The sequence below is a fragment of the Petaurus breviceps genome, unplaced genomic scaffold, assembly GCF_028583685.1.
Source record: "Petaurus breviceps papuanus isolate PSGF00001 unplaced genomic scaffold, PetGlider_PUasm1.0 90847, whole genome shotgun sequence".
NCBI classification, from domain to species: domain Eukaryota; kingdom Metazoa; phylum Chordata; class Mammalia; order Diprotodontia; family Petauridae; genus Petaurus; species Petaurus breviceps.
In genome coordinates, this window is record NW_027187360.1 from 14182265 (window position 1) to 14190017 (window position 7753).

A 7753-nucleotide genomic window follows, 5' to 3' on the forward strand; every position below is an offset into this window, starting at 1 on the left:
GACAACATACTAAAATTTGTGGGATGCAGCCAAAGCAATACTTAAGAGAAATTTAGTATCTTTAAATGCTTATATCAATAAGAGAAAGAAATAGCAAATCAATGAAGTGGACATGCAACAACAACAAAAAAAAAAAACTAGAAAAAGAACAAATTAAAACTCCCCAATTAAACATCAAACTAGAAATCCTGAAAAATAAAAGAAGAGATTAATAAAAATTAAAGTAAAAACTCATTGAATAAACAAATAAAACTAGGACCGGGTTTTATGGGGGAAAAGTTAAATCATTGGCAATTTGGTTTTTTAAAAAGAATAAAGCCAAAATATTAGTATTAAAAATGAAAAGGGTACTAGGGGTGGCTATGTGGTGCAGTGAAAAGAACATGGGCCCTGGAGTCAGGAGGACCTGAGTTCAAATCCTACCTCAAACACTTAACGCAAAAGTGTGGCCTTAGACAAGTCACTTAATCCCAATTGCCCTACCTTCCCCTCTCCAAAAAGCCAAAAAAAAAAATTTTAAAGGTAAATGCACAACTAATGAAGATGAAATTAAAGTAATGATTAGGAGCTATTTTGACCAACTTTACGCCAATAAAACTGATAATCTAAATGAAATGGATAAAAATATATAAATTTCCTAGATTTAAAAGAAGAAAATAGAATACCTAAATAGCTTTCTGTCTTAGAAAAATAAATTGAATAAGCGATAAATTAGTGCCCCCCCCAAAAAAAAACTAACACAGGAATAGATGGATTTATAAGCAAATTCTATCAAATATTTAAATAATAATCAATTCCAATATTACAAACACACACACATACATACTATTGGAAAAAATTGACAAAGGAGTCTTGTGCAAAATTCCTTTTTGACAGAAATATGATTTTGATACCTAAACTAGGGAGAGTAAAAGCAGACACAAAAAAAGCATACACCAATTTCCCTAATGAATATTGATGCAAAATTTTTCAATAAGATACTAGCAAGGAGAATAGAGCAATATATTATAAAGATTATAACTTTGACCAGGATGGATTAGTACCAGGAATGCAGAGCTACTTCAATGTTTGGAAAGTTATAAGCATAATTTCTCATATCAATAACAAAAACAATGATCATATAATCATATCAATAGATGGAGAAGAAGCTTTTAACAAAATACAGTACCTATTCCTATTAAAAATACTAGAAAACATAGGAATAAATGGAGCCTTTCTTAAAATTATAAGTAGTACCTATCTAAAACCAAGAGCAAATACTACCTGTAATTAAGATAAACTAGAATTCTTTCCAATGATATCAGGTGTGAAGTAAGTATGTCAATATCATTATTATTATTCTATATTATAATAGAAATGCTAGTTATAATACTACAAAAAAGACATTAAAGGAATAAGCATAGGCAACAAAGAAGCAAAATTATCACTGTTTGCAAATGATATAATAGTATACTTAGAAAACCCTAGAGAATCAACCAAAAATCTAGTCAAAACAATTAGCAACTTTAGCAAAGTTTCAGGACTTAAAATCCCCCATAAATCATCAATATTTCTATAGAGTACCATCAAATACCAACAGGAAGAGATAGAAGAAGAAATTTCAACTAACATAACTACAGACAGTAGAAAAGACTTAGGAATCTACCTGAAAAGACACACAGGAACTACATGTACAAAATTACAAAAGTATTTTCATACAAATAAAGACAAATCTAAATAGAATAATTGGAGGAATATTCATTGCTCATAGGTAGGCTGAGTTAATATAATGAAAATCACAATACTACCTAAATTAATTTACTTATTTGGTGCCATATCAATTAAACTACCAAAGAATTATTTTATAGAGCTAGAAAAAAGCATAACAAAATTTATCCGAAGGAGCAAAAGTTCAAGACTATCAAAGGAATCTATTGTTTTTAAATGTGAAAGGAGAGGAGGGTTCCCAGCAGTACCATTTCTCAAACTATATTACAAAGTAATATCACCAAAATAATTCAGTACTGGATAAGAAATAGAGAGATTGAATCAATGGAATAGATTAGGTACAAAACAAAGAAGCAAATGAGCACAGTAGCCTAGAGCTTGATAGAACCAAAGATTTCAGCTTCTCAGGGGGAAAAAAACCTCACTATTTGACAAACACTACTGGGAAAACTGGAAAATAGTCTGACAGAAACTAAGCATAGACCAACATTCTCACACCATATATGAAGATAAGTGCAAAATGGCTACATGGTTTAGAAATAAGGGGAATTTATAGTAAGTTTCTCTGATAAAGGTCTCATTTCTCAAATATAGAGAATTGAGCCAAATTCCCAATTAATAAATGATCAAAGGATATAAACAGGCAGTTTTTGGAGGAAGAAATCAAAGTTATCTTTAGTCACATGAAAAAAATACACTAAATCACTAATAACTAGAAAAATGTAAATCAAATCAACTTTGAGATATTACCTTCCATATATCAGATTAGCTAAAAGGACAGAAAAGGAAAATGACAAATGCTGAAGAGGATGTGGGAAAGTACACTAATGTACTGTTGATAGAATTGTGAACTAGTCTATTTTTCTAAAACCAATAGCTATTATTTTTTGTAGTGGAATAAACTAGAGAGCTTTCCTAAAAGAACAAGGGTAAAGAAAGACTATACTATTTTATCACTGCTATTTGATATAGGGCTAAAGATGCTAGGTAAAAAAGAAAAAGAAATTCTGAGGAAATAAGCAAAGGAAAAGAAGAAACAAAATTACCACCTGTTACAGATGATACAATGTTTTGCCTAGAAAACCCTAAAGAATCACTAAAGATTAATAGAAACGATAGCTAAAGTAAATTTTCAGGACATAAAAATAAATTTAAACAAATTATCAGCATCTTTGTGTATTACCAACAAAATCCAGGGAAAAGAGATAGTGAAATTCCACTTAAAATAACAATGGGATATATAAAATATTTGGATGTTTATCTACCAAGGCACACAGGAACTATGTGAATACAACTACAAAACACTCTTTATGGAAATACAGAACAAAACAGTTGGAAAAATAGTATTTATTCATGTATAGGCCAGGCAAATATAATAAAAATGATATTATCTAGATTAATTTATTTATTCAGTGTCCTACCAAATTACCAACAGATAATAGAATTAGGGAGGAAAATATTGAAATTCATTTAGCACAAAAACAATCAAGAATATCAAGGTAAACAGTGAACAAAATATGTAAAGAGGACCCTAGCAATACTAGATCTCAAACTATACTATAAATAATCATCATTAAAATTATTTGATACTAGTTTAAAAACAGAGCTAAATCAATGGAAAAGATTAAGGACATAATATATAGGAGAAACCATAACTAGTAACCTAGTGTTTAATAAACCCAATGACTCTAGTTATGGGATAAGAACTCATTGTTCAACAAAAACTGCTAGGAAAGCTGCATAGCAATTTGGCAGAAACTGGGATTAGGCTAAAATTTGACACTATACACCAGGGTGGAGAACCTGCAACCTCGAGGTCACATGTGGCCCTCTAGGTCCTCAAGTGTGGCCCTTCTCCCTACCCCCGCATTTACCAAGATAAGTTCCAAATCCTAAATTATAAATATAAAAGGCCACATTGTAAACAAAATCCTTTAAGGAGTAAGAAATTACCTTTATTCTTTCAGATCTATAGATGGGGAAGAGCTCATGACCAAACAAGAGAGAGAGAAGATCACAAAAAAATAAAATAGGGTTACCAAGTCTCAAAAAAAAAAATGCCAAGAGATAGTTTGAAAGAAACCTGAGAGAATGTATATGAATTGATGCAGTTAAGCAAAACCAAGTGAACAATTTGTACAATGGCAACAACATTGTAAAAGTAAATAATATTGAAAGACTTGAGAACTCTGACTGATGCAATGATTTAGTCATAATTCCAGAGGACCAGTGATAAAAAAAAAAAAAGACTGCCCACTGTCTGACAGATGACAGGGCCAATAGGCAGACTGGGACATCCATTTTTGTATATGGCTCATGTAGTAATTTGTTTTGCTTAACTGTGCATATTTTTTTCAAAGGTTTTGTTTGTTTTCTTTCTCAGTGGGATCGGAGAAAATAAATGCTTGTTAATTTAAAAAATTATTCAAACAATGAAGGAGTTTGACTAGATTAACTCTAAAGTCCCTTTTCCCTATAAATTCTATGAAACAAATGAACTATGAGGTTGACAATTATGCCTCTATTTTCATCAATACCAAAAGCCCCCACAAAGCTAGGGTTAGAAAAATTCTATCTGAAAGAAGGCTTCAGTTGTGTCTATTGTCCCATTATTAAAATAAAAGTTGTATAAAATGATTATTTTTAAAATGTGATTTTAAGATTGACAGTATGTTTCTAAATACTGGTACTTAATATGTTATTTAATAAAAACTGAATGATGAATTGTACTACTTTGAATGAATCAATATATTTTAGTTTCAGAGAAATAAGTTATAGGCTAAAGTTTTTAAACATATGGGGGTGTGGTGTGTGGTACATATGAAGTTTATGGGTCTATTTGAATATGACTCACAGGGAGAGATGGAGTGTCTCTAGAATGTCCTCCACCTAAGAGACTTTGATTAGTTCCAGGAGGAGAAGCAGGAGATTGGTGCCAGAAGTGGGCCACTCTACTCTCTTTAAAGAAATAGTATTAGCTAGAATTATATGTGTCCCCCTAAATATTGTTATTCTAGGGGAGATAATTGTTAAATTCAAATTGCACTCCTGATTGGTATCAGTCAACAGAGAACAAATGCTCCAAACTACATATTCAAGACTTGACCCCCTTCTCATTAAATGCCAGCTCAACACTGAATACAAATAGTGAATAGCAAATAATTTATTCAATATCCAATAAATTCTTCTTCCAATTTATTCATTTATGCAAACAGAAATCAGAGAAGGTATACAGATGGAAGAATATATATGGTATATATATATATATACATATAGTAGATATGTAGTGTGTGTGGATAGACAGGCAGATAGAGACAGAAAGACAAAGAGATAGACAGACAGACACAGATAGATAGATAGATAGATAGATAGATAGATAGATAGATAGATAGATAGATAGATAGATAGATAGATAGATGGATGGATGGATAGATAGATAGATACATAGATAGATAGACAGATAGACAGACAGATAGACAGACAGACAGACAAAGAAGTGTCAAACTCGGCCCAGAGCCCAACCACAAAACACCCTGAGTGGAGCCAAACCAGATTAAAACTTAATTGAGAAACATTTAACAAAATAAATGAAAATACAACCTAATGGTTTTCTAAGTCAATGTGTAGCTGCAAGGATGTTGCTATTTGACACAATTTACCAGACATTATATAGAGCAAATGAGCCCTCCCACTGGAAGGGAGAGTCTCTAGAGTAGCAAGATGGGGATAGGGACATATTTGAGGTACTGGATTCTCTACCTGTCAGATTCTTCACAGAGCCTTTCTCTCCCTTCAGAGGCCTCTCCCTGAAGAAAATCTGGAAGAGCATGTCTTTCTTTCTTAAAGCTGGAAGCCATAAGACCAGGATCTTTCTTCTTCCAAGCTCTTGGCTTCCAGGCTAACTCAGCCTCTCAACACAGGTGTGGAGGATTCAATAATCAACCTCCATCAATGAACAAAGTCTTATTCAGATAGATGTAAGCCATGAGGTTATACTCACATTAATATAGTATGATGTGCCAAATGCTTGTCTCGCAACAACTCTGTGAGATAGGTTGTAGAAATATTACTATTTTCATTCTACAGATAAGGAAACTGAGGCCCAGGAAAGGGTAACTTACTTGCCCAATAATCTCACAAGTGGTGTCTGAGGTGGGATTTTTAACCCAGGTCTCTAGTCCTTAAAGTCAGGTCTTTAGTTATCAAACTATGCTGACATAAAGAGAGAAAAGATAAGAGGATAGGGAAATATTGAATTAAAATCCAAAAGTGTTCTTTTCTATTAACCCATTCCATGTTGTGTCTTTGAAACATATTTAAGGCAACTATTTAAAAGTTAATTAATGAGGGGAGTCTAGGTTGCACAGTGAATAGACCACTGACCCTGGAGTCAGGAGGACCTGAGTTCAAATCCGACCTCAGACACTTAACACTTACTAGCTGTGTGACCTTGGGCACTTAACCCCAATTGCCCCTTCAAAAAAAAAGCAAAAAAAAAAAGTTCTGAGTTCCAAATTCTCTCCCTCTAATTCTTTTCCTCATCAAGTAGGGTGGATAGAAAATACAGGAAATAAGAGGAAAAAAAGAAAAGGAAAGCCCTAGGTAGTGGATAGAGAGCTGGCCTTGAACTGAGCAAGACCTGGGTTCCAGTACCACTTCTGACACATACTAGCTATATGACCCAGGGCAAGAGATACAACCAACCTCTCAGTACTCTAAGCACCCAAGAGTCTAAGTTACAGAGAAGAAACCAACCTGCCTTGGTAGAAGGTGTTTCCTCACTCACAAGTTCCTTATACTAACAAAATCATTAAATCCAGTTCTTATCTCTATCCTGTAATATTCAGATGTTAAAGGAGGTAGTTTTCATAATAAGAAGTCCTAGTCAGTTTGCCTAGTCAGTACACAGAATGTCAAAGGCACATCACAGTACTTCATGTACTCAGGGCAGGTAAGGTGGCCAAGGGGATAGATAGAGTGCTGGGTCTAAAGGCAGGAAGACACAATTTCCCGAGTTCAAATCTGGCTTTAGACACTTAAAAGCTGTGTGACCCTGGGCAGGTCACTTAACCCTGTTTGGCTCAGTTTCCTCATCTGTAAAATTAGAAGGAAATGGCAAAATGGTTCAGTATCTTTGCCAAGAAACCTCAAAATAGGATCACAAAGAGTCTGACAGGACTAAAACAACTCAACAAGAACTTCATGTACTAAAACTCAACATGATAACTGTGATGGCCTTCATTATCTACACTACCAGAACTACAATCTGTGTGACTTTGGGCAACTCTATGTTACCATGTTGGAGTGGACGCAGACAAACTCTATGTTTGTGTGACTCTATGACTCAGTCTTCTCATCTATAAAATAGAGTTGTACCAGATGGCTTCCAAGGGTCCTTGCTTCCAGTTCTAAATCTATGAATTGCAGCCAGCTAATCAATATAATCTTAGGTTTGATACTTCGAATCAATAGCTCACTCTTTCTTTAGGTTTTTTGTTTTTGTTTTTCTGGTTTCAGTTTTTTTTTGTTTTAGGGGGGTTATTTTTCTTATTTCAAGGTTCATGAAATCTCAGAGAAAATTTCCAGGGATTTTTCATCTTTTTTGTATCATGGACCAATCTGGCAGTCCAGTGAAACCTATGGACCCCTTTTCTCAGAATGATGTTTTTAAATGTGCAAAATAAAATAAATTGATTACAAAGGAAACCAATTATATTGTAATACAGTTACTGAAACATATTTTGAAAAAGTTCACAGTCCCCTTATAAGAACCCCTGTTAACTCCCTCATTTTTGAAATGAGGAAAATGACGCTCAAAGGGGCAAATCACTTGCTCAAGAACATATAGATAGAAAGTAGCTGAGCCAGAAATGGAACTCAGGTCTGCTACCTTCAACCCTCCCCACCCCCTCTCCCTTTCTCTCTCCCTTTCCCTCTCTCTTTCTCTTTATTTTATTACAATATAATTCGTTTCCTTTGTAATTAATTTATTTTATTTTTCTCTCCACCTCTTTCCCCCCCCCCTCCCCCCCCCCCCTTCTTCTCT